The sequence below is a fragment of the Culex pipiens genome, chromosome 2 (assembly GCF_016801865.2).
Source record: "Culex pipiens pallens isolate TS chromosome 2, TS_CPP_V2, whole genome shotgun sequence".
NCBI lineage: Eukaryota > Metazoa > Arthropoda > Insecta > Diptera > Culicidae > Culex > Culex pipiens.
The window spans coordinates 182103555-182125823 of record NC_068938.1 but is presented as its reverse complement, the minus strand read 5'-3'; the positions used below and the strand labels follow the sequence as shown (position 1 = coordinate 182125823).

The window sequence follows — 22269 nt, the reverse complement described above, 5'->3', positions numbered from 1 at the left end:
TTTTATTTTTTTTTGTGATCATAATTCGATCAAACATAAAAATACTAAAAAAATTATGATATTGCGTAATACATCAATTCCAGTTGAAAAGGGCACAAACCAAAAAAAAAAAAGTTCACCGATCGGGCTCAAAATATTTGTGAGGATTCCTTGGCCAAAATAACTAGAACCTTATATTTTAGTTTGGCCATTAGGGTGACCTACACCGTGCTAGGGTGATCCCAAAAGTGGCAATTTTCGTCAATTTTCGCCAAAAACCACATTTTCATATTTTCACCACAAATCAAAACTTCACTCCATTTCAACCGATTTTAGCTGTCTTAGATGCAAATGAAATGTGGTAAATTGGCTTTTTAAGTAAAAATTATTTTAGGGCCGAAAAAACTAGCCAAACATTTGAAAAAATAGTGTGAAAACTTAAAATGACGTTTTGACCGTGTCTGGACTAAAGAGCTTACGTCTGAAAATATTTTTATCGAATTCCTCGAAAAATTTTACATATGATACTTAAAAAATGGGAGGAGTTTATTAACAGGATTCTGATATATGATTTTTTGAAAAAAAATCCGTGTTTTTCGACGCGCCACGCGCAAAACCAGGAGAATGACGAAAACGGGAATAAACAACTTTTTCACTAAAACTGCGATAACTTCAAAATTCGATTACCTATTCATGTTTGGGTACCGCGTCTATTAATTACAAAAATTTTAGTACCCAAACATCTGTAGGTCATTGCTGAAATTTTAAAGTTTTTCGCAGTTTAGTGAAAATGTTTTGCGAGTGGCACGTCGAAAAAAATTAGTTTTTATTCGCTTCGCTAGGAGACGGTTATCTTGGCGGATTGCAGTCTGGATTTCGTCATGTTACGTCGAAAAAATCTAGTTTTTATTTTCAAAAAATCATATCTCGGAATCCTGTTAATAAACACCTCCAGTTTTTGAATATGTTACGTAAACGTACACAGAAAAAAATATGTAAATGTACACGACATGTAAACAGTGTTTCATATGGAAATTCACCTAATGTAAAATACAAATATCATGTAAACGGCTAAATTTCATGTAAATTGCTGTCATGTAAATTCTAATTCGATGTAATTTTTAAATCTTATGTTAATTTACATTTTCGTACGAGTCTTGGCAATAACAAAAATAAAAATATCGTGTAAAGGATACGATCGATGTAAAATTTGCGTCATGTAATTGTTAAAGCGTGTAAATTATAGAAATAGATTGACAGTTCATTATTGTTGTTTGGTACGAAGCGGAGCGGAAGTGCGGAAGTTGCTCGTAAAGTTGAAATGGTTTTCAAATGATTAAGCCTTTGTTTATGCAACTGCATCGAAAAAATATCGTCACAACAACGAAGCCCCTCGCCGAGGTGCAGTGGCCCGCGATCTGAGCCGCTACTGTGGGAAAAGTCAAATCTGAATGTTTTTGTTTTGATCCGCGGTCAAAATTATCTTATCTGCAGACCATGGTGACGACGGCTATCGAGACTCGGGAGGAACCGAGAAAACAAGCCACTGGTGATCGCTGCCGGAGGTTCCGATGGATGTGCGTGGATTTACGTCCCGTTTGTCAAGTTCGCGAAGAAAGAAGCCGTTCCGTTTGAGGTTATCCGGCGTAAGTTTTAAGTCGCGATGTTGGGTTTCAATTCGCTGTGGTGATGGGGAAAAAACAGGAAAACTGGGTGTTTTTGAGAAGTTGGACTTTCGGCCGGTTTTACTGCGAAGTTCCAGACTGTTGTGACCAATAAATTCCGGGGTCGACTTCGGGGTTTCGATAGACCACTCGGAGGATGCCAGCAGACTGGTTGTGTTGAACGCTATCAGTAAAGTTTGACGAAAACATCTTGGATACTGTGATGTAAGTTTCAACCTTTTTTTAATCTCTAAATTAACAAATATTTTAATTTGCAGTCCCTTCCTGGTGAACAAAGTCAAGACAACGCCGTACAACAAGACCCAAATTCGCCACCACCAAGAAATTTTTTGAACAGTTCGCCCAACATCAGCAATCAAAGCTTGCATAAGCCACAAGGCCAACATTGTGGTCCCGTTCGACCGGAAGCCGGAACGGACGGAGTGGCATACGAGCACGACTTTGGAACGGGACTGGAGCTGGTGACGGAGTTGTACTACCACGGAACGGAAAACCTGCACGACATGATGAAGCCGCTGTTTTTAACGGCGGATTCGCAGCTGAAACGGCTGCAGTTAGCATTTAATATGGTAAATTTTAGCTCTTCCAAACGCTTAACTGTTTATTGAATAATTAATTTCATTTCAGAAGGTTCCACATGAGTTCTGCTTCAATCTGGAGAAGCGTGATGATGAGGCCATCGGTGCAACAGATTTTGATTACTTCCTTGTGCGACAACAGCTGCTTCTTAGCCGGTCCTCATTGGCAGATCTTCACGGATGTTCAAACCAGAGATTGTTTTTTGTTAAATAGGATCAGCAATCAACGTTTGCTTCCTGCTTCTCCTGGGAGGCGACTGAAATAGCTGTGGAATATGAGACAACGCAGGTACGTCCGTCTCAGCTGGTTTCAACGATCAGGGACCACACTTCTATGCAGGCGTGCCCGACGCTTGAGGTGAACCGCCAGTGGACGATAACCAGCCACAACCACCAGTCGTCGCAATCGAGTTCTAAGCGTCGAAGATGAACTTCGTCAACAGCTTTTCGACGTACTGGTAAGTCAGCAGCAGAATAGTTTAAATCTTGCAAAGTTGTTTAACGTTAGCAGGTGTTTCAGATCGCGACCAGCGGAATCAAGACCGGTCGAAGGTAATGCTCTGGTTTAATGATGATATTTCAAAACAATTTTTGCACAATGAACTGTTTCATTGTTAAATTAAACAGAATTCAAATTATAAGAGCAATAGCTTTATAAATTACAAATTGCTCCGTTGAATCTAGAAATCCTAAATAACATCGGATTCTAGATTCAACGGAGCAAAAAAAAATTTTTTCTTTGGTAAATTTACATTATTTTCATTGGAAAATTACACGATTTTACAAGATTTTGCTTGGGAACGTTTACAATGAAAAACATGTAAATTTCCGTTAAATCTAATGTAAATATACATTACTTATCATGATACCTTTTGGTACATGATAAATAATGTAAATTTACAGGAATATTTTTTTCTGTGTAGGCTCCACGCCATTTAAAGTTTTCATAAGATTTCTTCAAATTATTTTTCCTTGAAAATTCAACTAACCACCTTGCATTTGCATCTAAGACAGCTAAAATCGGCATGTGCCTGGATAAAAGAGAGAAATCTTTCAACAAATGAAATACATGAATAATGAAATTTTGTAATGAGTTTTTGAGCCTTCTTTTTTATATTCATGAATTTGATCATCATGAAAATCTTAGATGGTTCAATGAAACTGGCTTAACAAAATAATACTCACGTATGTGTTTCTCATTAATCTATGAAAATTGCGTTTTGAAACCTATAAATACAAGTTTTTTTTTTTTTTTTTTTTTGAAAATTTAGAATGGAAACCTTTTCTGTTTGATCCATATTTAGGGAAAATAACTTTGAAGTATCAAAAATGTTAGAAGAAAAGCAACACAGTTTACAAGTTTACATATTCAATGAATTCACTCTTGCGCTCGCTCCAGCTGGCTCATTCTAAATCAATACAATCATCAATATGAATAAATTTCAAGCTTCAATATCGTTAAATATTACCGTCATCGCGCACCATCGACAAAATGAAGCAATTCCCCGCGTTATGCTCTAGAAAGCGTTTTCTTTTTTCTTCTGCATAATTCTATCCAAATGTCATGCAAATGAAGCGATTATCTTCTCTCCGTGAACATATTATCCTCCCCGCCGTTCCTCGCTGGCCAAAGCACGGAAAATGAATATTTTCGCATTAGAAGTAAATCGGATTTTTTTTTGTTCTGCCACCTTACCGGCGAAAATCCCATATCTTTTTCCACGCAAGTGCGTGTGTGCGTGGGAAAATCGCTTTTCACCTGAATTAATATATTGCCCTGCAGAAAAGAAAAACGTGGGAAGGAAAATGTCGCACAAAAAAGCAACGAATGACATTTCTTCAACGGGTAGGTTTTTTTTATTCATCGGGAAAATATGCTAACAAGAATTGAAGGCTGGAGTGCGTCCTTGAAGGATCACAGGCTGGAAAATCCTTAGGGAGGAAGGGGGAAAAATGCTCCACAAGAAGATTGGTACGGCGTACATAATTGAACGGTTTTCCCCGACAGAAAGAGCAGGAACCTGGTGAGGAATGTTTGGAGAACCTGGAAATTCTTCAACTCTGTCGGGCAAAAGGCTTCACTACTTTGTAACGGAATTCTTGAAAGGAATTCATTCTGACGATATTGTTGGAGATCCCTTTTTCTTGTAAAATGGAATGAAAAACACACTTCGAACAAAACTTCAATCCCAACCTTTTTGTTTGCTTTATTTCACTTCATGGGGAAAACTTTAAAGAACTGCACTCAAATCGTAAGCTGAAAATAAATCAACATTCCAGACATGCAGCAGAAGCTTTTCCACGTTTAGAACAAATCTGACAAAAAGAGGGGGAGGGGAGGAAAACTTTTCACTTCTCCCCCACAGAAACTTTGGCACTTTATTGGATTTATCAAAACGTTATGCCAACACAGCACATTGAGCTTCTTGTGCACTCACACACACACACACACACACTCAAAAAAAACCCCAGCAGACACAGTGACAATGTAATCGGTGTCCTAAGTCGTGTCTCGGCTGTGACAATTCCGACCACCCCCCCTTGGGAGCCATTCTGGAGCTTACACAGTTCTGTTGGACGACCCACCCACAAAAAAATGAGGAAAAACCATCCAAGCAGGGTGTTGAAACAATGTTTCACGCTTCGCTCTACTGGTTTTGCTGGAATCGACCGATTCTTTCTCCAAATATTTTCACGTTCGTTCACGCTTTTTTGGTACGGTTCATGGAATTGTTTTTGTGGAACTTTTATTTCACACACTTTTGCTTTTATGCTTCGATCGCATCAGGGACAATCTTGTGTACGTTGGAGATTTTTGAATCTGAATATTTTGCAATAAGCCAATAATTCCAGCTAAAATTAAAGTACGTTCAAGGATATTGAAGAGATTTAAAGTTTCAGCTACGAAAAGAAATCCGACACTTCCACTTCAGTTATCAGCAACTTTCTAAGAAAACATCAACCTTCCAGAAAAATTCCTGCCACTCTCGTCGCACTTCACGAAAAATGTCACTGTCTCATTTACATTTACGACGAAGCAAGAAAAAAAACTGCCAAAAATTCCGCATTCACTCCCCTCAACCTTTCCAATGTTTCTTCCGTTTTGCTCCCATTTCTGGCGTCAAAGACATCTAAATTATGTCATTACGGGGGCATTTATCACGATTTTTGCCGGTGGGCGGGCTGGTGGTGATCCTATCCGCCCCTGCTCATAAAAATGCGCCCAAAGCTCGCCGTACTTCCGACCTATGCTGCTCACAACGGTGACACACAATCTCATGTCCTTGAAGGGTGGTAAGATGACAGGGAATAAGCAAGCTTTTGGCGGAGTCTTCTTCAACGTTCGGTGCTCGGCTTGAGGTGGAAATAAAAAAATTCTGGTACCGTGGGGTGAATCGGGCCACTGGGGGGGGGGGCGAATTAGGACAGCTGTTGTAGCCTTGTTACTGCACAATATTTGGATATTTTTGATTGGTTCGAATAGAACAGACACAGATTACCAAAAATAGTGTAGAGCTTTCCGAATTTCAAGCTTTTAAGTGCTCTAAAACCTGCCGTCCCTATGCAGACTAAAGTTTTGATTCACCCCATATGACGGTATTTTTGGACTTTTTCAATCTAATAGAATTTTCAGTCAAATAAAATCAAGTTTCAAAAACACATTTTTTGCAATTCCGTCTTGAAACTACTTACTTTTCCTGTCATTCTTGAACGACGAAAAAGCCTACTTTTCTGTACCAAAAATAACAGAATCGAATAGCAACACTTTTCAAAATAAATGCTGAAAAGTTCTACTTTTCAGCACTTCAATGGGTGCTGAAAAGTTGAACTTTTCAGCACTTGTTTCGAAAAGTAACACTTTTCAACATTTGTTTGATTTAATCGATTTATTGACAAAAAACATGAAAATTTGACTTAAAATTTCACACAAAGGGTGTTTATCGGAATTGCAAAAAATGTTGTATGGAACTCGTTGCAAAACTTGATTTTTTCAGCACTCTTCGTATTTATCCAACTCGGTGAACCTCGTTGGATAAATGTACGACTCGTGCTGAAAAAATCCTCTTTTTGCAACTTGTTGCATAAACTACTATTTTACAATTCTGTTGTAAAACAAAATACTTTTCTTGTCATTCTAAAACGACGAAAAAACCTACTTTTCTGTATTAAAAATAACAGAATTGAATAATAACCCTTTTCAAAACAAATGCTGAGAAATTCTACTTTTCAGCACTAAAATGGATACTGAAAAGTTGAACTTTTCAGCACTTGTTAGGAAAAGTTATACTTTTCAAAAAATCTATTTAAACGATTCATTGACTCAATTCATGGACATTAGGGTACTCAGAAAAAATGACCCCCTGCTCCACAAGCGGAATACTTTTTTTGGATTATTTTAAGCATCTGTGTAAATTTTGAGCGAAATTGGATGAGATCAACCCATTTATACCCAAGCCTATAGCTGGCGAAAAAAAAGTTTTTCATGCAAAAATGACTTTTTTAAATCGCTAATAAATTTTCTGGATCGAGTTTTACAGCTTTGGATGGAGGTAGCGCACCGTGCAGACCAAACCGTAAGAAACCTGGGTTTTCCATACATTTTTTCGTTTTTTTTCCATACAAAATTCACCTCCGAGTATCAATGGGTAAATGATGACCAATTTTGCTCATATTTGGCCCAGAGTCCTTAAATAGGCCAAGGAACAGTATTCAGCTTAAGGGGCGAGGTTTAGAAAAAAAAATCCTATATTCTGTCATTTGTCCTATAATTCTGTCCAAAGGGTGTTTTCGGAATCGCAAAAAATCGTTGTATCGTACTCGTAGCAAAACTTGATTTTTTCATCACTCGTCGTATTTATCCAACTCGATGAAACTCATTGGATAACTGTACGACCCGTGCTGAAAAAATCCTCATTTTGCAACTTGTTGCATTAACTACTATTTTGTATTTTTTAGTTTCATTATTTAGAAGTTTTTGAAAAGATAATTTCCTAAAAAATTTAAACCAGAGAAAAAAAACCAGACAAAAAGGTAATAATTTTACAATTTTTATCCATATTTATAGAAAAAAAAATCATTCTTATTCTTTGATGAACAATCTCATCGAATCGGTGAAAATTGCGTTTTCAAGAAAAATCGTGTTTTCCCATATAAAGTACCATGGGTGGAGGCGCATGGTGGGGATTCAATCACGCTCAAAATAATTATCAACGTAAAAAAAAAATATTTAAAGAAAATATATTAAAAAATATACGTTGCAATCATAAGTTTTCAAAAAATGTAAGATTTGACGAAAACAAGCGTACACAGTAAAAAAAATCATGGTAAAATTACTTCTAAAAAGGGGTACATATTTTATGTCAGAAAAAAGCATTAATTTTACCTTTAATAATGAGTGGATTTAGATTTTGCAGACACCAGGACAAATATTTGTAATCCCAAAAAAAATATCAAACCGGCGATAGTTATGTCTAGCTTACTAAGTTCGCGCCCAACCCGCACGGCCAACTCGCCGCTGTGTAAACTAGACGATCAACGCCGATTTAGCTTTACGTATTTCGTATATCGTATAAAGGGAGCGGCCGTGGCTGACTGGTTACGGTGTTCGCTTTGTAAGCGAATGGTCCTGGGTTCGATTCCCATCTGCTCCCAACGAGAAAGTATAGGAAATATAAATCTTGAAACTCTGAACATTGAACGAAAAATCAAAGTCACTCGAGTCGGGGTTCGATCCCCCGTCCTTTGGATTGGTAAGGAAAAATGCTTACCACTAGGCTAACGTGACTTGGTAAGCTATGACTGGAATTAGGAATACTGTTACTATATACACGTTGGGTGCTTGTCCATTAGACAAGGGTTCGGAAGTTCTAAATAACGTTTGAATCCGATTGGTTGCAAACGTTGAGACTTAGTAACCTAGACATAATTATCGCCGGTTTGAATTTTTTTTTGGGATTACAGAATTTTTTTTCTAGCGTCTGCCAGATCTCAATCTACTCATTTTTAAAGGTAAAATAAAAGCTTTTTTTCTAACATAAAAGATGTACCCCTTTTCAGATGTAATTTAACAATGATTTTTTTACTGTGTACGGTTGTTTTCGTCAAATCATACATTTTTTGAAAACTTATGATTGCGACGTATTTTTTTTAAATTATATTTTCTGTAAATATTTTTTTACGTTGATAATCATTTTGAGCAATCAGTACAAGCATATGCATTTTGTTAAATTTCGATGTTTTCGTCAAAACATAATTTTTTTATCAAAAAATGATTGCAAAACAACTGAAAAACGCATTACACAATGCATTTTTCATTCAAATGTGTAGCTTGGTGGTACTGTACATCGAAAATTTTCATATATTTAAAAAAATAATACATGTAGAAAATCACAAAATATCATATTACAAAAAAATTATTAAATATACTTAAAAAATAATTATCAATCACTCTTGAAATTTTAAAGATATTCCATTATTTAACTGAGTACGAGACGATTAAAGCTCAACATTTTGCCATGCTCAAATCGAACTGTCAAACTTTGTGAGCGTTTTTCTCTAAACACTGAGTTGATTTACGGGTGCCATATCGAGATGGGATGAACCAAATTTTCTGAAATTTGGGGTAAATTTTTAAATTTGAAATTTTTCACTTCAAAAAATAAAAAAAAACAAAACTATCGTTTTTGTATGAAAAACATAAACATGTTTTTATTTTTTTTTTTAAATAAACTATTTGGAAATCAGTCTTCGTCATGTACATGAGACCGGTTTAACGAGGCTTCACCAGAATTTGGAGCCGATTTGGTCAAAATTGTATTGAGATTTCGTTGCACCCGGTTTTTAAAACACTTTAAATAGCTTTATCTCGGTAATAATTGTGTGGGTCTATAAACCCACTCGGGAAATCGCCCGCCGGGAGAATCGGTGCGGACTCACATCCGATCCGTCCGAGCATCACACGAGTGAAGAGGACGGGAGCTGGACCTGCTTGGTCAGCTGTCACCGCACCGTTCGTGTGGCTGCGTCCATGCGCTGTCAGTGCATGGCTGCGTCAAGCCCGTCGTACGAGGGGCCTATTCGACTCGATTCAATGGAGTGCGCTCACATACATCGCAATAGGGTGTATCGCACCACACATCTCTCCTCTTCTCCAAAAAAAAAATATTGTTGAAACAATTGAACTATGAAATAAATGCCACGACTACATAACGGCATTCCTATGCAATCTGCAAAAGTTTTCATTAAAACCCAAAAACCAAATCCCCAGTAACCGTCGGATCCATTGCCAACATTGATGAAAGAAAAAAAAGGATACGTTAGAATGTCTAACAAGCACATCATTTAATGCATCGAACTAAACTGCAGCCCACTGTTAGTCCATCTCAGGTTTTACTAAATCACCATTTGAAATTAGCTAATTTTCTTTTTCTAAGTAATGATTGTTATTTTCGTGATTTTCTGTTTACCTCTCTCTCTCTATCTCTATCTCTCTCTCTATCTCTCTCTCTCTCTCTCTCTCTATCTATCTATATATATCGATATATCTCTCTTTCTATCTATCTATCTCTCTTTCTATCTATCTCTCTTTCTATCTTTCTCTCTTTCTATCTTTTTTCTATCTATCTTTTTCTATCTCTCTTTTTCTATCTTGGTTTCTGTAAACCATTCTGGCATATAACCTACTTTATCGTTATTAAGTTTTGGAGTTGCTTACATTACACTACCAAATGATTTAAGTCTTATTTTCCACTACTGGCAAACACAGCACTACATACAGAAATTCTTAAAATCCTTAAACTTTTCAATATTTCTTGCATCTTTTTTATTAACTTAAATTTACCTCAAACAAATCATTATGCATCATCACCTGTTCACAGCTTTGTCACAAAATTCACTACGAGAGCATTCGTGACTAACCTACACCTACACCTCTGGCCTTTTGCCCGTTTCAAACTTTTCAACCACAGAGAGTCAGTCTGAACCACCATTTTCTAAACTACGGCTAGACAGACTGACCTACCATACATCTAGCGATTTCAGTAACGCAAATCGCAGCATTTGAAGCCATGTTTTCATTGGACCAATCGCGGCCTTCCAGGCTATTTACCACGGCGGGCCAATCTGACCCACCGTGCCCAACGCGACAAAATGTTCCTCCAATCGCGGCCTTCCAGGCTATTTTCTACGGCAGGCCCATCTGACCTCCGTGCCCATCGCGATTCATTTTTTCTTGGAACAATCGCGGCCTTCCAGGCTATTTACCACGGCGGGCCAATCTGACCCACCGTGCCCAACGCGACAAAACGTTCCACCAATCGCGGCCTTCCAGGCTATTTCCCACGGCAGGCCCATCTGACCTCCGTGCCCATCGCGATTCATTTTTTCTTGGAACAATCGCGGCCTTCCAGGCTATTTACCACGGCGGGCCAATCTGACCCACCGTGCCCAACGCGACAAAACGTTCCACCAATCGCGGCCTTCCAGGCTATTTTCCACGGCAGGCCCATCTGACCTCCGTGCCCATCGCGATTCATTTTTTCTTGGAACAATCGCGGCCTTCCAGGCTATTTACCACGGCGGGCCAATCTGACCCACCGTGCCCAACGCGACAAAACGTTCCACCAATCGCGGCCTTCCAGGCTATTTCCCACGGCAGGCCCATCTGACCTCCGTGCCCATCGCGATTCATTTTTTCTTGGAACAATCGCGGCCTTCCAGGCTATTTACCACGGCGGGCCAATCTGACCCACCGTGCCCAACGCGACAAAACGTTCCACCAATCGCGGCCTTCCAGGCTATTTCCCACGGCAGGCCCATCTGACCTCCGTGCCCATCGCGATTCATTTTTTCTTGGAACAATCGCGGCCTTCCAGGCTATTTACCACGGCGGGCCAATCTGACCCACCGTGCCCAACGCGACAAAACGTTCCACCAATCGCGGCCTTCCAGGCTATTTTCCACGGCAGGCCCATCTGACCTACGTGCCCATCGCGATTCATTTTTTCTTGGAACAATCGCGGCCTTCCAGGCTATTTACCACGGCGGGCCAATCTGACCCACCGTGCCCAACGCGACAAAACGTTCCACCAATCGCGGCCTTCCAGGCTATTTCCCACGGCAGGCCCATCTGACCTCCGTGCCCATCGCGATTCATTTTTTCTTGGAACAATCGCGGCCTTCCAGGCTATTTACCACGGCGGGCCAATCTGACCCACCGTGCCCAACGCGACAAAACGTTCCACCAATCGCGGCCTTCCAGGCTATTTTCCACGGCAGGCCCATCTGACCTCCGTGCCCATCGCGATTCATTTTTTCTTGGAACAATCGCGGCCTTCCAGGCTATTTACCACGGCGGGCCAATCTGACCCACCGTGCCCAACGCGACAAAATGCTCCTCCAATCGCGGCCTTCCAGGCTATTTCCCACGGCAGGCCCATTTGACCTCCGTGCCCAACGCGATTCAATCATATTCCTTTCTGTCAAACTCGGTTTCACTTTACTTACCCACCGAGCACTCACACGCTCGCGCCTTTGCTGAGTCCCTTTCCTCACTTCAATACTTCCTCCAAAAGAAAAGTCTCTTTTTTTTCACCAATCACCAGCACCAAAACAAACAAACAAATCTGCTCCAAAAAAACACGTCGGCAGGCGATTTCCCGACGGTTCTTAGAAGTTGAAAATAAAATTCCAACTCCGTCACGGTCGCCAATGTGTGGGTCTATAAACCCACTCGGGAAATCGCCCGCCGGGAGAATCGGTGCGGACTCACATCCGATCCGTCCGAGCATCACACGAGTGAAGAGGACGGGAGCTGGACCTGCTTGGTCAGCTGTCACCGCACCGTTCGTGTGGCTGCGTCCATGCGCTGTCAGTGCATGGCTGCGTCAAGCCCGTCGTACGAGGGGCCTATTCGACTCGATTCAATGGAGTGCGCTCACATACATCGCAATAGGGTGTATCGCACCACACAATAATAAAACCAAATCTCTACAAATAAGTAAACAATTTCAATAAAAACTAATTTAATTTAACAATGCGTATAAACATGGACAAAAAAAGAATTAGACCATTCTCTGAAAAAAATTTCGTTGAGGGTTCACACAGAAGGGCGAACTCAAAAGGAAATCCTTATCCCTCGAAATCCTGACTAAAGACGCCTGGCCTCTTTTCCGAATGAATCAGCGAATTTTCGACTACACTCAAATAAAACAGAGCCCCTCCCACAACCTTTTACAAAACAAAACATACTAACCGAATGAGCTCCAATTATGTAAACTCGATCCAATTTATTTTTTTCAATGCCACTGCTGACTGATTGCTGCAACTGTCCTCCGATGAAGTTGTCTGATTTCGTCACCCCTTTTTCTGGCGTTGCTGCCGGCTCCAACGAATTTCCTTGTCACGTTTATTTTCCGGTCGGCCCCCTTTTTTTGGCACACGACTGATTCAATTTGAGCTCTCACTTTTTGGTAACTTTTCACTTTGCCACTTCCGAAATTCAATTTTCCCCTTTTGACGACAGTAGCGATTTTATTTTCTTCACAGTCTCGAACGTCGGAAAGTGATTTCACCGGAAGCTTTTCACTTTACGTTTTCCCAGAATCTCACACATAATCGGAAATGCTTCCACTTCTTTGTTGATGCTATTGTGTGGCCCCACCTGGCTGGGAAAACCACCCCCCGGAAAATAAAAGAAAACACTCTTTTATTCACTTATTGCTTCCGTTCTTATCTTTTCCTGTGTGTGGTTTACACAAAAGCACTCCTTCCTGAATGGCGGCCACAACACCTCCACCCAAATGCACCTCACGTCACTGAAGAGGATTATTCTGCCGTGACCACAAAAACCATGAAAATACTCGGGAAATAACTTTCCCACCAAGATAAATAATTCAAACCGACCGACCGACCAACCACACTTGTCAATCTACACCGCGCGCCCCGTACAACCCAACTCCACCGCCAGATGTCTCTGTTCAACGGCAGTGCGCCCGCAGTTAGGCAACCAGCACGTCCGTTCGCTGCCAGCGGCTGTCAACGACTGATGAAGTCGTTGCGTGGTGCGTACCACCAAACCCGGCACACCGGAAATCGCTAGCCTGAACCAGAAAAGGCTTTGACCGCAACCGCGCGCGATCCAACCGTCCAACTTGTCCCGAATTCGCCAACAGACTGACGAGACGAGTCTGAACGCGCTGAACTCTGCTTCAAAACGGTTTGAATTTTGCATCAGCTGATGGACGCGCGCCAAATTTGCTCGCTCTCCTCCAACAGAATTTCTCTTTCTCCGAAGAGTTGGGAAATGTTGCGCGCCACACCGCGTTCGTATTCGGCCAGTCAAAACAAACCCAGCTGAAAGCTAACTGTGTGCAGTGTGGACAGCGGCGGTTGTTTACGGTTTTTCACCGTAACTGTAAGGACGCAGCCAGAACGAGCGTGGAAAAGGCTGGGAGAGATGAGCGAAAATTTTTCGGAGAAGAGCACGGAATGTAGATGGGTTGTGGTTTTGGAAAATAAAAACCATGAATAATAAAAATATACAATTGAAAACAAACTTCCTAGATTTAAAATTAAAAAAAAATTATTACCTTCCCTGTTTAAATAACAGTCTTTTTTTAAAAAAAATCAAACCGAAAAAACCTCACAAAACATTTAGTTTGATAAAAAATTAATAGAAGAGATCAAAGAAAACCATACAAATTTGAAAGTAGGTATCTGACAAAAGAAAGTCTCAAATATTTTTGAATCTTATTCATTTGGTTGATTTTAAATGCAGAACAAGTTTTATGTTGTTCAAAAAGAATATATTTTTTGATTTTTTTTTCTTTATAAAATCTAATCTAATCTAATCTAATCTAATCTAATCTAATCCAATCTAATCTAATCTAATCTAATCTAATCTAATCTAATCTAATCTAATCTAATCTAATCTAATCTAATCTAATCTAATCTAATCTAATCTAATCTAATCTAATCTAATCTTATCTAATCTAATCTAATCTAATCTAATCTAATCTAATCTAATCTAATCTAATCTAATCTAATCTAATCTAATCTAATCTAATCTAATCTAATCTAATCTAATCTAATCTAATCTAATCTAATCTAATCTAATCTAATCTAATCTAATCTAATCTAATCTAATCTAATCTAATCTAATCTAATCTAATCTAATCTAATCTAATCTAATCTAATCTAATCTAATCTAATCTAATCTAATCTAATCTAATCTAATCTAATCTAATCAAAAAAAACATTTCCCTAAATTCTAGTTTTTTTTTTTAATCTTTTTTTTTTGCTTATTTTAGAGGACTAAAAAAACCACAATTTTGAAGTTAAAGAGAAGTATGAAGAAAATAATTTTCTGCCGAGTTTTACTTTTTTAATTCATTATGTTTTTAGGAAAAACTAGAAATTTCAGTAAAAAAAATGACTTCAGTTTTTAATGCAAAATCAAATTTGCAATCCAAAAGTTTCTTTTGGATTTTTTTATTTGAAGATACAGTAACTTAAAGTTTTATTTTAACTTATAAATTCTTGTTTTTCATTTGTCTGAAAATAGTGTTTATGATCATTTTTATTCTAAAATTTCAGAAAATTCCCAATAAAATTATCAAAGTTATATTCAAGATTGATCCTCTGGTTGCTTAAATACAGCAAATCAAAGAAAAGAATGAAAAAAATAGTTTTTAAAATTTCATAAAAACATACCGTAAACTGGGTTGACTTTGATAGCCCGGGGTGACATTGATAGAAATTTGATTTGGCCACTATTTTTGATACATCCAATGTAACAGTCACATTTTTGCATATATGTTCGATAATAAGCTTTCCCTTAATGATTACATACTCAAAATTCTCAAAAATGTTTAAATATTAATTTGACGAGCATTTGAAAAACCTATCAAAGTCACCCCAGGCTATCAAAGTCACCCCAGTTTACGGTACTCCATATTTTTTCTTCAATGTTGAGAAATGAAATATTTGAGAAATTTTATGATCTTTTCAAAAAACATACTCTGAAAGTTTTGGAGTCAAGCCTAACATTTCAAAACGGCAAAACATGAGTGTTATATTGAATGTTTTGTCCGTTTGAATTGTAAGTCTTGATTCCAAAATTTTCAAAATATATAAAATCATATAATTTCACAAATGTTTCATTTTCCAGCATTGAAAATCAGACCATTATTTGCTGAGATATTGACATTACAAAATGAGGTCCTATTTTCTTGTATCATTTATTCGCTGTATTTCAGCAACCAAAGGTTCAATCTTCAGTGTATATTGGCTTTTTTTTTAATTTTCTGAACTTTTCGAGCAAAATATTTTCAGAAATGGACACTATTTTCAATATGAATAAACGAGAATTTTTCAGCTTAAAATAAATTTAAAGTGGCTATATATTGAAAACGGTGCTTTTTATCAAAAAATCTGTAAAGTACTTCTCGATTGCAAATTTGTTTTACATAAAATAAAAATTCTCAATTTTTGTTTGGCAAAAATGTCATTTTTTTCAAAAAAAAAATTAATCCTTGCTTGATGACCGAATTGTTGTCCAAAAGTTGCGATTATTTGCCGAAGACACCAAACCGATCGGGTCTCGTGGCGCAGGGGTAGCGGCTTCGGCTGCCGATCCCGATGATGCTATGAGACGCGGGTTCGATTCCCGCCTTATCCACTGAGCTTCTATCGGATGGTGAAGTAAAACGTCGGTCCCGGTTTCTCCTGTCTCGTCAGAGGCGCTGGAGCAGAAATCCCACGTTAGAGGGAAGGCCATGCCCCGGGGGGCGTAGTGCCAATAGTTTCGTTTTTTACCAAACCGATCAAAAAATTCATTTTATGAATAACTACGTACCATTTTTAAATGGACAGTATAGGAGAACCAATGACACAAAATGGCTTTTTTGGCCATTGGAAAATATTGAAAACTTGCAAAATCGCACAAAAATATATTTGAGTTTGAGCTAATTTATTCAATGATACAATATTTCAAGTAAAATGTATCGTATTCGAGAATTTGAAGTACATTTTAGTATATTAATTGAAAATTTAGATAAAAAGTCGGATAAATTGTGCCTGGAATCCCTTGGCAAGTCACCATCAATGAACTTGAAGTAGAACTTTAAGATTCACATTAAAATTATTGATTTTCTAAAGTGTCTCATTTTCCCACTTGGCACGCATCATTTGGGTCAAACATCTTTGGGCAATTAGACGAAGGCAAACATAAACATTAAAACACGAACAAAACTCATTCAATTTGAGTCATTTTATCCGTCTCCAAAAAATTAATCCACGTGCCATTCCAAGAGGGCATTTTACTAACCCATTTTCCTAGGTCAGTCTACAATCATTATTTTTTATCTCCCACCTCCACCGTGGCCTGAACAACCGAAAAGCGTTCCCTATATCTGTCTTCTTCATCACAATTACCGCAAATTAAGGTCGACCATTTTTCACGACTATAGACAACAGAGCAATGGAAGCAGCAGCATCAGCCCAATTTAGGGAAGATTATCATTCATCACGCCAAAATAAAAAGAAAAAAACACACGAAAAATGCTTCAGTTTATCGCTCTGCTCCTTGCTTTCCACCCACAACTCCTTTCGAGCCACGTGTCTCCTTCTGCTCAGCACGAGACAATGTAAGATATCACATACATTCATACCTCTACAGCACGAATATATTGCTCTCTGGCTGTTTATTTGATAGTCTGTTCTTTCAGGAGGAACATCGGTAACGTTTACTTTAGAAAGGATCCCAAGGAGCAGCATCACACCCACACTTACACACAAAGGGGTGAAAAAAGGCGAGATGAACACGAACAAACTGGCCATTTGTTCCCGCACGACCAAACACACACGCTTATTTTTACTTGCACGTGCCAGTTTCATAAACAGTAAAAATGTTTCAGAAACTATTTATTTTTTTTAACTTTCAAAAAAAATCAGAGTTCATTCATTGGTTTAGTTCCAGCAATGATCGTTTCGAACGAATTGATGCTGTCGTGCTATCTTGTCACACGACGCTTTTTGACGTTCCGCGAAAACGCGTTTTAATGTTTGACCTTGAATAAACAAGAAAGCACGCAATGTAAACAATAACAAACACGTTTTCTTTGGCTGACTTTTCTGAGCATTGTCCCAAAGTTTGGTTGAATTTGGTTACCGGAGTCCCTAGTTATGATTATAAATGTTTACCGGCATGTACGTGTGTCAAACGCGTGCTGACCTGAAATCCCTTTGATCAGTTGTTGCCCTTACATCAATTTTCAGGATGTGTCAAGATAGCACGACAAGATAAGATGAAAACTGCTTTCATATGAAGGGTGACAACAGTACACGGAGATTTAACTTCACAAAATGGCGTTCTTTACTCAATTAAGCCCAAAAATCACGTGCGACAAGATAGCACGACAACGACGAAATGATAGTTTTAAAAGTCATATCGTCGTCATTGCACTATTTAATCCCGACGAAACATTATAGCCAAACATAGAAAAATAACATAAAATGACAAATTTTATTTCTTCAAAATTTCGATAACTGGAATTTGTAATGAAAATATTTTTTTTATGAAAAAATGTTATTAAATTCTAGGTATAATACTTTAAGAAAACTATAAAAAGTTTATAATAGATTTTTTTATGATGATTTAATTTATATTTGCTGAAATGAAGCTATTTATAGATAATATACAAATCAAATTTCAGCAATTTTAGAAAAAAGAAAAACATTCTAATGAAACAAAAAAATTTAGATTAAGAAATTGATCAAATTTCGGAGTGAAGTCGAGACATTAATGTTAAATATTTAACAAGAAAAAAAAAAGAATATCCGGTTAATTTAACTATCTTAACGAATTATTTCCCAGGAATGATAGAAAAATCAAATATTTTACTTGTTTTTTTCAGATTTGGCAAAAACTTTGTGACGGTGTTCCCTGTGATCAAAACAAAAATTTGCATCATTTGATCAAAACAACTAAAAATAGTAAGGGCATCTTAGGAAGGAATTTTCTGATCGATTTGGCAAAAATATAGTTTTAATAATGAACGATTTTATTTAATTACTAAGAATGTTTCAATTCTTTATTGTTTGACGTTATCAAATGGAAAATTCCCAAACCCCGTAATATTCATTGTTAATTTGTTGTTTCAGACAAGTTTTTAAGCTAAGCAAAAGTATGGACAAACACTTTTCATTAAAGTATGATTATTTGAAAAACCATGAAATTTCAAAAATGCTGCAAATGAATTCAAACGTTTTTCCAAAAATATTTTTTCTTGAAAATTTGAAAACAAAAAGTTCTTAACATTACAAAAGACACCACCAGGTAAAAGCAAGATTATTTTTGTTTTTACAATAAGTTCCAAGGAAGTTCATTCCCGGGCAAACGGTAATAACAAAATTCATGGCATTTCAATAAAAAATATGTACTGTTAAAATAACAGAAAATGTTATGGAATCTTATTGAAAAATCCATTGTTGCATAAGAGTTTTATAACAGTTTATGTTATCATAGGAAAATTTATTATTGGTCTCAAATTGGTTGAAAGCCAAAACAACTTCGGAATATAAAAATAACATAAAATAAAAACAACGATTTGTTTTTAGAATAACGCAAAAATGTTCATAGTCTGTTATTAGAATCATAATCCAATAACAAAAAAAAATGTTTTAATTATAAATGAATAAAAATGGCTTTTGATGATAATCCTTTTGTGAAAGACTAGAAAATTAATTTGTTTTAAGAGCATATACATTTTTTTCCTCATTATCACATGCAAATTTGCTAAAAATACCACATTCTTGGGATGTGATTTTTATTTTATATATTTTTAAAACTTCATGGAAAAGATCAAAATTGCCCAGTCGTTTCTTTTCGATTACCCTTTTTTATTTTGTTATTTTTTTGAATAAATTATTTAAAATAAAATGTTATTGTAAGGATTCTTTCGGTTCGTTTTTAATATTTTTTCATTGTGTACAGTACGATTTTTATTTTATCATACAGCCCGATAAACGGATCCCTTCGTTGGATCACCAGCACTATCACCTATGAGATGTTTTTTTCTCCCTAAAGCTTTTCTTCGACACCATGTTAGCAAGATCATTTCCAAAGCTGCACGCAATGAACATTTGTCTGGTTTTACAGTTATAGGGTTACATAAACTATTTTTATGAATTTATTTTAAAAATAAAATTGAAATTAAGTTTCTTTTTTTTCTATTTTTATGAATTTAATTTAAAAAACATAAAATTTATATAAAATGGAAGTACTCTACATAAAAAAACAGAACAAATAAGACCACTCCAAATAAATGTATTTCACTATCACAAAAGAATTGCGTTTATTCTGCCAAGCTCTGTGCGCTCAGAGTTTACGCTTTTTATGGTCCTTTCACCGAGGAATGTACACTTTCATGCGAGGATAATAAAACTCGGGAAATCCCGGAAGGATCCAGCGTCTCGTCAGTGCATCCATTTGTGTTGTGTCCTTTTTTTTTTCTTTATGGCACTATGACCAGTGTAAATTACGCCCTTGCCCTGATGGATGACTCGTCTGGGGCGAAAGGAAAAATACCCAGTAAATAAACCTTACTAGTCCAACGAAGCTTTTCACTTTTCTTCCACCCACTTCTATCTTTAGCCTTCAAACAACCGGAAAATACTCCCTCCCTTACAAGCTTCTAGAAAGGGAATTTTTGCGTAACACAACGACGACCTGCTCGACGACATTTGTAAGGATTCGCAATACCGTCGTCGGTCGACCCGTCGTGAAAGGAATTTGAATTGCATAACTTAGTAACTATGACTAAGCTTCCCCTCTCCTCTGGAAACCACACGAAGCAGATTAGCACTCGACTTTAGGTGGAGACAATATACCCGCAAACAAACCATCCACCAAACGGTTTGTGGATTTAGCAGAGGATTGGGCCTGCGCCGATTGGCGCGTACGCAATGCATACCAAACACTTCAGGGCGGTGGAATGTCTCCGGTAGGTCAGACTTGAGGGGGGAAACTCGGGATCAAGGTCACGTTGAAATGTACTGGGGAGAAAGGCGTTGTAAAAAGAAGCGTCAAATTAATCCTAACAATATGCTGAAGCTGATATTGAAATCGATAAATTTTGACATGTCTTAATTTTAATCACATGTTTTTGACATTTTCAAAAGTTGGTCTAGATAAGCAGTCAAATCAACAAACCAAAAATTAAAAAAAAAAAATTTTCTTAGCTCTTCGAGAATATTTTGAACTTAGGGAAATAAACTCTTTCTCGGCTATGTTCATTTATCGTAATAAATGTGAGCAAGCAACTCTCTATTGTTGATGTATCTAAAAATGTCGAAAGTCAAAAAGCTAAGTGTGACGAAAATGGGATTATTTCCCCTTCATGAAGTTTTTTTTTTTAATTCTTGATTGTTTTTTCAAAATCATATTTTCCAAAAACATGTCTGTCTTATTTTGCACCACGCTTTACTCTCGTGCTAAAGATGAGCAATTCTCTGCGAAATCGGTTTTTTTATGTTAATTTTATTTTTTGTATTTTTTAAACCGGCTGAAACTTCTTTGATGCCTTTGGTATGCCCAAAGAAGCCATTTTGCATCATTAGTTTGTCCATATGGGTAATTCTCCGCCAACTCACACAGCAGTTGCCCCGATCCCTCTTCGATTTGCGTGAAACTTTGTCCAAAGGGGTAACTTTTGTCCCTGATCACGAATTCGAGGTTTGTTTTTTGATATCTCGTGACGGAGGGGTGGTACGACCCCTTCCATTTTTGAACATGCTAAAAAAGAGGTGTTTTTCAATCATTTACAGCCTGAAACGGTGATGAGATAGAATTTTCGTGTCAAAGGGACTTTTATGTAAAATTAGATGCCCGATTTGATGGCGTACTCAGAATTTCGAAAAAACGTATTTTTAATCGAAAAAACACCAAAAAAGTTTTAAAAATTCTCCCATTTTCCGTTACTCGACTGTAAAACATTTTGGAACATGTCATTTTATGGGAAATTTAATGTACTTTTCGAATCTATATTGTCCCAGAAGGGTCATTTTTTCATTTAGAACAAAATTTTTCATTTTAAAATTTCGTGTTTTTTCTAACTTTGCTGGGTTATTTTTTGGAGTGTAACAATGTTCTACAAAGTTGTAGAGCAGACAATTACAAAAAAATGATATACAGACATAAGGAGTTTGCTTGTAAACATCACGAGTTATCGCGATTTTACGAAAAAAAGTTTTGAGTACATCAAATTTCCCATAAAATGACATGCTCCAAAATTTTTTACAGTCGAGTAACGGAAAATGAGAGAATTTTTAAAACTTTTTTAGTGTTTTTTTCGATGAAAAATACGTTTTTCCAGACTCGTAGACTCGGCGGTAGACTCGTAGATCTTAACTCCAGGGAGTCCTTGGATGACCATGAACAACCCAACACATTCATACAGTAGTCTACCATATGCACTGATGCTATACACACAAGATCCGGGGTCAAAATCTGACGACCTCTTGCTTGTTACGGCGGTAGACTCGTAGATCTTAACTCCAGGGAGTCCTTGGATGACCATGAACATCCCAACACATTCATATAGTAGTCTACCATATCCACTGATGCTATACGCACATGATCCGGGGTCAAAATCCGACGACCTCTTGCTTGTTACGGCGGTAGACTCGTAGATCTTAACTCCAGGGAGTCCTCGGATGACCATGAACATCCCAACACATTCATACAGTAGTCTACCATATCCACTGATGCTATACGCACATGATCCGGGGTCAAAATCCGACGACCTCTTGCTTGTTACGGCGGTAGACTCGTAGATCTTAACTCCAGGGAGTCCTTGGATGACCATGAACATCCCAACACATTCATATAGTAGTCTACCATATGCACTGATGCTATACGCACATGATCCGGAGTCAAAATCCGACGACCTCTTGCTTGTTACGGCGGTAGACTCGTAGATCTTAACTCCAGGGAGTCCTTGGATGACCATGAACATCCCAACACATTC

The 22269-nt window shown here is 37.6% G+C and overlaps 1 protein-coding gene and 1 long non-coding RNA gene across 5 annotated transcripts in view; one reads left to right on the top strand and one right to left on the bottom strand.

Annotated features, from left to right (window-relative positions):
- The window catches only part of LOC120429180 (serine/threonine-protein phosphatase rdgC), a 137104-nt gene extending 123698 nt beyond the window's left edge, over nt 1-13406 (bottom strand). For 3 of the 4 annotated variants that reach the window (XM_039594396.2, XM_039594413.2, XM_039594422.2), the window contains exon 1: nt 12495-13405. The gene's annotated coding sequence lies outside the window, so the exon portion shown is untranslated. Of the gene's footprint in view, nt 1-12494 lie in introns of all 4 variants that reach the window. The other variant, XM_039594400.2, reaches the window with a different exon arrangement.
- LOC128092818 (uncharacterized) lies at nt 1484-3035 on the top strand. The gene is made up of 3 exons (XR_008212031.1): nt 1484-1868; nt 1922-2233; nt 2292-3035. It is a non-coding gene; the product is annotated as an uncharacterized LOC128092818 (long non-coding RNA).
- Nucleotides 13407-22269: the final 8863 nt, after the last annotated feature.